General features: G+C 44.4%; 1 pseudogene; it reads right to left on the reverse strand.

The window, feature by feature from the left end:
* Positions 1-7,917, reverse strand: part of LOC109231542 — a 47,726-nt pseudogene extending 39,809 nt beyond the window's left edge.

Consider the following 8,954-nt stretch of genomic DNA (forward strand, 5'->3'; position numbering starts at 1 on the left):
GCCCATTCAGTCTAAGATCAATTAGGACTTCATTTGATTGTAATGTAGGCTAAGGAACGGGTAGGATATATTTGGATATAGTGACTAACCCCCCTACGCACTTTTAATACAATCACATTTGCATTCCAAACCATACTTATGTCAGTCCAGACATTCCACCACACTTCTATTTTGTAATACCCCAAACTCCATTAGGTGCAGTTGTATCAAGCCACCACTTATCAAGTACTACACTTACTTATTCTTTTTTTCTCTTTTTTTTTCTTTTTCAGTGATGCTTATTCTTTTGTGTTTCAAGATACTGCACCTCTTCTCTATTTCCTTGGTTCCACTCAAAAACCAAACCACCACCCCACACTTTAACTTTTGCATATTTCATAAACATTCTAGTTCTCATGGGAGGTAAATGGGTTCAAACAAATGGGCCGTTCAAACAATTGGGTAAGTTTGTAATGTGGTTGCCAAAGAAACAGGCTTATAGGCTCAACGGGGTTAACTACGATTTATCACATTTAGGTGGGTCTACTTTATATATCTGTCTTAACAAAGAAATGCCTATATCACTTCTAAGACTGAATAAAGCTACTATTTTGCTTTGCAAACACACGGGCAAGTTCTAGGCATCAAATGCAGAGCATAGAATACAAAACAACTCACACACACATGGAACATGACTCACTCCAGATTGGCTTATCAAGACACTCTCGTTTGAGTACTCAAATCAGTTACAAACATACAATTTAAGGCACTCTAACAAAAATCAGCCACTGACACTCAGTGTCACACTCTAGTACCTACTGTGCTCAGGTGTATCAATGCTAAGGGCTTCTCTTCCAATTTCAGCTCATCGCCCATAAGTACCAACCAAAAACTAAAAAACAAAATAAATGAAAACTAACTACACCCGGTTCAAGCAAAACCCTTAGAAAAGAACTGTGACCCAAAGAGAAACCAAGGGGGAGTTACTACACTACCTAAAAAAAAAAAATCTTTTTGGTATTTTCTTTAGACTAACTTCCCTCAAGAAAATTGTCTAGATGATCCGTCATCAGGAAGAGTCCGACATAATTCTATTTTTTTTACATCGACTTAGACCCTCAAGAACCCCGTCGAAAGAGATCTGTCGTCGGGACAAGTCGACTTACCTAATTTGACTGCTACTCAAAACCACAAAAATAATCAAGAAAAATAAAGAAAACATAAAACAACAGTCAAGTTCTTGCATATATACACATACATTGAAGTATCCCCCACCCCACACTTAAAAGGAAGACATGTCCTCATGGCATACAAAATAAAGAACAGTGAGGTAAAGGAACTTCCCTGATTGATAACTCTTGATCGGAGATCGTGTCCGGGTTAAGATTGCATGCACGACCCAGAGCTCGCAGCCAGTCCAATATTTTCTTCTCCGATTTAACCTGCTGGGTGGCCAGCGCATCAACACGTGTTCCTAAGTCGGCGACCGAGGTACGCAACCCTGCCACCTCCTGCTCTAAAGTTGTGAATCGGGTAACTCGAGCAGCCCTAGATGGTCCTGCCGCCTATGCAATTTGCTCATGGGCCGGTGACTCGGCCCTTGCTTCCTCTTGCTCATCCTCCCCTTCCTTAGAGTCATCGAATTCAGCACTATCACCACCACCAGCTGCCACAGGCTCCTTCCCAGTAGTTACCTTATCAGCTCAGAACTTGGAGTCTCTTGGCACTAACCCATCGTCATTCAAATTTTTCGGCACCCGAGCTGCCCGACAGAGTCTAATAACTACGGAAGGGAAGAAGAACCCATACCTCTTTACCGGACTATGGGTAAACATCTCCTCGTCAATGAGCTTGGCCACGTCAAAGTTGTGACCATTTACAAAGCACCAAATTAGAGCAGCTCGAGGAGCATTCACCTCCGTGGTATTGGAAGACGGGATCAGGCGGTTGTTGATGACATACAACCAGCGTTTCCCTTCAAAAGTGAGCGCCGCGGAATGAAACTTCTTCCCATACTTCATCCAAACAATTTCCTTACCGGGCACATAAATGGTTTCAAAGAACATCTCCCACTGGGTGTATTTCCTCCCATACATTTCATAGTAGTCGTCGTACTCCCCCACAGGTGCAGTCAGCTGGTATATCCTCCGAATAGCCTCAACAGAGCATCCACGGCCTTCCAGCGCACAGTTACTACGCCATTCACATGTTCCTTTAGGTTGGCGTAGAATTCATGGACAACCATCAAATTCCCCTCGTCCAGCTCTTCAAAGAAGATTTGGAGCCCCCGACTGACCAGCTCAGTATACAAGTTAGGGCAGCCCAGCTGGAGCGACTCTATATCCATGCCCCTCTCCAGTATTGGTTTCTTAGGGGCCTTATCCGCAAAGCGGTCCTGATCCTTGGCGGAGACAAACCTGCTGCTATCAAAAGGACGAGTAGGAGCTGACCCGCACGCCCTGGACGATCCAGCTTGACCACTCGATGAAGCACCGGTGGTTCGGTATTTCCTTGAAGGAGCCATAGTAACTGAAAGAAGAATAGCATTAGTACAGCACAAAAGGTGTGACTCAACTGCGGTTACTTAGACTTCACCCGCACAATTGGTCACAAATACCCATGTACACTCACTGTGGAATTTAAACAAACACCTTGTGGACATTATATACCGAACCTCCAATTCAAACATGTTGTAACCCTATGACCACCACAATTTCCCGAAATTCACCCACTAAGTTAAGAGACAACTCCACCAACATTACCACCCACAAGCACTACACAAATACTACAATTTACTACTAGGAAAAGAGAAGAACAAAAAAAAACAACTACATAATTAAGAAATCAAACAAAAATCTACAAAACTTGAAATAAATAAACAAAAAGAAAACCTTACCTACAATGAGAGAAGGTGGTGAGAAGTTAAGAAGAGTAGTGGAGGGTTGGGCTTGAGCCTTGGGGAATTTGGGAATGGAGAAGAGGGGAATTGTTAGAAGAGGGAATTTAGGGCTGGGGTTTTTTTGTTTATGCGTTGAGAAATTGGAGTGAAGAATAGGGGAATAGTAAGGGTGGGGTGGGAAATAAACAACAATAAACAACTAAAACAATTTAATATACAAAGTAAAAAAATAAAAAAAAAATGTTAAGTTAAATAAAGTGGTAGGCGGACGGTACTAGAGCGGTCGTCGCGCGATGCGAGCGCGACCGTGCTAGTGAAACAGTGTACTTGGCCACTAGCGCGGCCACTAGCGCGGGCGCGCTACTGGGAGGAAAGCTGAGGCAGAATGATTGCCCATATGCGCGGGCACTAGCGCGGGCGCGCTACTGAGGCTCAAAATGTTTCCACTTTTTTTTTACCTGTTCCTTCCGCGTCTGATGGACTTAGCACTCGCCCAAGCTCACCTGCATTGGTTAGTACTTACCAAAAATCAAAAATAGCAAATACTAACTATACTAAAGTCACTACGCATTGGGTTGCCTCCCAACCAGCGCCTTAGTTAATGTCGTGGCATGATAGTTACAACAAGTCAATGGGTTGCCTCCCATGCAGCGCCTGATTTAACGTTGCGGCATGACGCAGATAAGCACATTTAAGGCTCACTCGACCTTGGAGGTTCACTCAGATGGATCACTGACACTTCCTTAGGTTCATCCATGCCCACATATGGTTTCAATCTTTGCCCATTGACTCTAAATGTATGAGAGTCTTTCTCTGAGGCAATCTCTACGGCACCTAAAGGGAGCACTTCGACCACCCAAAATGGTCCAGACCATCGTGACCTGAGTTTACCCGGAAATAGCCTTAATCTTGAGTTATAAAGCAACACCATGTCTCCGGTCCTGAAATTTCTCTCAACAATGTTCTTGTCGTGCAACCTCTTCATTCTCTCCTTATATAACCTCGTGCTCTCGAAATCAAGATATCGGTCGTCTAGCTCATGCAATTCTGTGACTCTAGTTGTTCCCGCAGCCTCAATGTCCAGATTCTGCTGTTTCATTGCCCACCAAGCTCTATGTTCTAGTTCCACAGGCAAGTGGCAGGCCTTCCCGAACACCAACTTATATGGTGACATACCAATTGGTGTTTTAAAAGCAGTTCTGCAGGCCCAGAGTGCATCATCTAGCTTTTTCGCCCAATCAGTTCTTGTGGCGTTCACAGTCTTGGTCAGTACACTTTTTATCTCTCTATTCGACACTTCGACCTGTCCACTGGTCTGAGGATGATATGGGGTTGCCACCTTGCAGCGCACATCGTACTTTGCTAGCAATTTCTCGAAGGCTTGATTACAGAAGTGAGTTCCTCCGTCACTGATAATGGCTCTTGGGGTCCCGAAACGGGTGAATATATTCATCTTCAAAAACCCCACCACTACTCTTGCATCATTGGTGGGGAGTGCTGCAGCTTCCACCCATTTGGACACGTAATCTACAGCAACAAGTATGTACTTATTGCCAAAGGAGCTGACGAAGGGGCCCATGAAGTCTATCCCCCATACATCGAACACTTCAACCTTTTGAATTGGGTTCATGGGCATCTCATGGCGACGGGAAATTTTCCTAGTTCGCCGACATTCATCACAGCCCTTCACCAATTGATGTGCATCCTTAAACACTGTTGGCTAGTAGAACACGGCTTCTAGCACTTTAGCTGCCGTCCTGACTCCTCCAAAATGCCCGCCATATGCCGATGCGTGACATGCCTGCAAAACAAAAGATTGTTCTTTCTTGGGGACACACCTTCGGATCATATTGTCAACACATATTCTAAACAGATAAGGTTCATCCCAGTAATACATGCGGCAGTCCGATAAAACTTTTTTTTTGGCACAGAGGAAAGGTCATCGGGAACTATATCGCTTGCTAGGTAATTTGCAAAGTCTATATACCATGGCACTTCCTCAAGGCTTGTGGCGAGTAGCTGCTCGTCTAGAAAGGTTTCCAGAATATCCTCTACCTTAACCGCGTTTTCCGCTCCTTCAAGTCGCGATAGATGATCAGCGACTTGGTTTTCTGTGCCCTTAGGGTCACGAATCTCCAGGTCGAACTCTTGCAATAACACCACCCAACTAATCAGGCGCGGTTTGGACTCCTTCTTCTCAATCAAGTACCTGAGAGCAGCATGATCAGTATATACAATTACCTTAAAGCCAATCAGGTATGATCTGAACTTGTCGAATGCGAACACCACAGCCAGCATCTCCTTTTTAGTCATAGTGTAGTTCAGCTGGGCTCCACTCAACGTTCTACTGGCGTAGTAAATTGGGTGCATTAGCTTGTCTCTCCACTGGCCTAGCATTGCCCCCACTGCATAGTCACTGGCGTCGCACATGAGCTCGAATGGTTGCTCCCAGTCGGGGGAAACAATGATGGGTGCTGTGACTAGCCTCTTTTCAACTTCTCAAATGCTAACCTGCAATCATCAGAAAACATGAAAGAGTGATCTTTTTCTAACAACTTACAGAGAGGGTTGGCAATTTTTGAGAAGTCTTTTATGAATCTCCGATAAAAACCGGCATGCCCGAGGAAGCACCTGATTGCCTTGACTGATGTGGGCGGTGGCAGCTTTGCTATCACATCAACTTTAGCACGATCCACCTCGATTCCCTTGCTTGATACCCTGTGTCCCAAGACTATACGCTCTCGTACAATGAAATGGCACTTTTTCCAATTAAGCACAAGGTTAGTCTCGATACATCTCTTCAATACTCGGGTCAGGTTTGTAAGGCACTCATCGAATGAGTTTCCCACCACTGAGAAATCATCCATGAACACCTCCATTATATCTTCAACTATGTCAGTTAATATGGCCATCATGCACCTTTGGAATGTGGCGGGTGCATTGCATAGGCCAAAGGGCATCATCCGAAAGGCATAAATTCCATATGGACATGTGAAAGAGGTCTTGTCTCTGTCCTCTGGTGCAATGGAGATTTGGTTATACCCTGAGTACCCATCCAGAAAACAGAAGTGAGACCTCCCTGCTAGTCTGTCAAGCATCTGATCAATGAAGGGAAGTGGGAAGTGGTCTTTCCGGGTAGCTAGATTTAATTTCCTGTAGTCCATACAAATTCTCCAGCCTGTGACGGTTCTTGTAGAGATCAGCTCATTGTTATCATTTTTGACTACCGTCATACCGCCCTTCTTAGGAACACATTGCACCGGGCTAACCCAGTTGCTGTCAGAGATGGGGAAAATGATTCCCGCATCCAACCACTTAATCACCTCCTTCTTCACCACTTCCTTCATGTTGGGGTTCAACCTTCTTTGGTGCTCCCTGGAAGGTTTGTGCCCTTCTTCCAGCAGAATTTTGTGCATACAATATGTCGGGTTGATCCCCTTAATGTCTGCCATGGTCCACCCAATGGCAGCCTTGCACTCCTTGAGTACCTGCAAAAGCTATTCTTCCTGCACATCTAGCAAACTAGATGAGATAATAACATGTAATGTGGAGTTAGGACCTAGGATTGCATACGTGAGATGGGCGGGCAGTGGCTTCAACTCCATCTTTGGTGGTTCTTCTATGGATGGGTTGGCTAGAGGAGTTTCCCTTTTTTCTAAGTGTAGGGGCTCGAATTCAAGTGTTCTATCCCAAAACCCTCTGCCCTCTAGAGCCAGCACCCATTCTGCTAATTCTTCCCCCTTCACCTCATTTAAATTCGCAAGACATGCAGCTAGAGGATCCTCAATAGTCAATGTCTCATCATCCGCTTCCACGATTACATCCACGACATCAATAAGAGAACAATTGGCGAATTCAGTTGGTCTCCTCATAGATTTCTGCACGTTGAATGTTATCTCCTCATTGTTCAACCTCATCTTGAGCTCACCAGTTTCACAATTAATGAGAGCTCTCCCTGTGGCCAAGAACGGCCTTCCCAAAATTATGGGAATTTCTTCATCCACCTTACAATCCAGAATCACAAAATCTGCAGGGAACACAATTTCCCTACCTGTATCAACACGTCATCCAAAATACCAGAGGGTCTTTTCACAGTTCTATTAGCCAGCTGCAACAACATAGACGTGGGTCTAGCTCTTCCAATCCCCAACCTCTTATAGATCGCCAGGGGCATAAGATTTATGCTAGCCCCCAAATCACAAAGTGCCTTGGCAAAGGAAAAGTTACCAATGGTGCAGGGAATTGTGAAACTCCCTAGATCAGACAATTTCACAGCAACTGGTCTAGTCACCACATCACTGCAGGCCAGAGTTAGAGTCACTGTGGCCAAATCTTGGAATTCGAATTTTTGGGACATCAAGTCCTTCATCATTTTTGCATAACCAGGCATCTCCTTCAAAGCATCAATCAATGGAATATTTACCTGGATTTGTTTCAGCATCTCCAAGAACTTCTTGTATTGTTCCTCTTTCTGGTATTTGGCCAGCCTCTGTGGGAATGGTGCTGGAGGTCTCTTCTTCCCAATGATTTGGGTTTTCTCTTTGTCAGACACTACCTCAACTACTGGTTCCTGGGCTGTCTCAGCTTCTTTCTCAGCCTCAATCTGTGTGTTGGTTTCTTCCTGGGCAGGTTGTACTGTCACCTATGTCAATTTCGTTGAATCATCTAGATCAATGGGCACTGGTACAAGTGTCTCAACCTGTCTGCTTTCTCGAGCCCTCTCTTGCTCCAAGTCTAAGTCTCTGCCATTGCGTAGACCTACCGCCATCAGCTGCTTCGGGCCTTGATCTTTTGGATTTACCTGAGTGTCTGCAGGCAATGTCCCATGAGGACGATTATTCAAGGACATCGAAATCTGGCCCATTTGCACTTTAATATTCTTTATAGCTGACTCATGTGCATCTACTCTTTCACTCATTTTTGCGTTTGACCCAATAACCTGCTGCATCATTGCCTTGAGTCTAGCAAACCCATCTTCCTGTCTCCCACCATGTTGCTGCTGAGGAGGATGATAACCCTGCTGCTGGCTTTCCCTTCATGTTTTGCTCAAGAATGCTCCACCAGATGAAGCATGAACATTAGCCTTCACGCTATCTGTCAGACCCATGTAAAACCGCTGCCCCAACATCTGCTCTGGAATACCGTGGTACGGACATATGACCAATATCCCTTTGAATCGTTCCCATATTTCTTGCAGTGTTTCCGTTGATTTCTGTTTAAAGCTCAAAATTTCATCAATTTGCTGAGCAGTCTTGTTGGGTGGATGAAACTTATTCACAAATTGGTTGACTAACTCCTCCCAAGTCGTGATGGAGTTAATGGGGAGTGAATTTAGCCAAGTTTGGGCAGCTCCTGTCACTGAGAATGGAAACAACAACAGCTTTATTGCTTCCTGAGTTACATTGGGCTGCCTTTCAGTTTTGCAGATTGAAAGGAAATTCTTCAAGTGCTATTGAGGATCTTCAATGTATGACCCCAAAAATAGTCCCTTGTTTTGCAACAAGTGTAGCATGTTGTTTGTGATTTGAAAAGATTCGGCCTGTATCTGTGGGACTAATATCGCTGTGGCCAAATTCTTAGCTGCGGGTTGCGCCCAGTCATATAAAGGAGCCTCTGGCACAAGAGGTGCCACTACTTGCGCAGCCGGATCTACCTCGCAATCCCCCATGTCTTGTTCAAGTTGTTCAGTTGATTGTTGTTGTTTGTTTTTCCTGTTGGCCTAATTCAAGGCCTTGAAAACTTTTTCGGGATCTGAAAATGCTTCAAATACTTCACCAAATCTCGATGAGTTTCTAGGCATGCACCTGTACAACCAAGTTAACAAACGTTAAAATTTCAATGTCTGGATTGAGAATAAAGAAAACTGACTACACTAAGAATTTCTTGTATTTCTTTCAATTGTAATTGTTAACACCGTTAACTCCCCGGCAATGGCGCCAAAATTTGATCATGCCCAACTATGCCTTATAAAAAGGACAAGCGGTCGTTGCAAATATAATCTGAGTATTTAGCCCAGAGTCGAATCCCACAGGGAATTAACCTACCAATTACATTTGTTAGACTCACTAAATTCTTC

The sequence above is a fragment of the Nicotiana attenuata genome, chromosome 8 (assembly GCF_001879085.1).
Source record: "Nicotiana attenuata strain UT chromosome 8, NIATTr2, whole genome shotgun sequence".
Lineage (NCBI taxonomy): Eukaryota > Viridiplantae > Streptophyta > Magnoliopsida > Solanales > Solanaceae > Nicotiana > Nicotiana attenuata.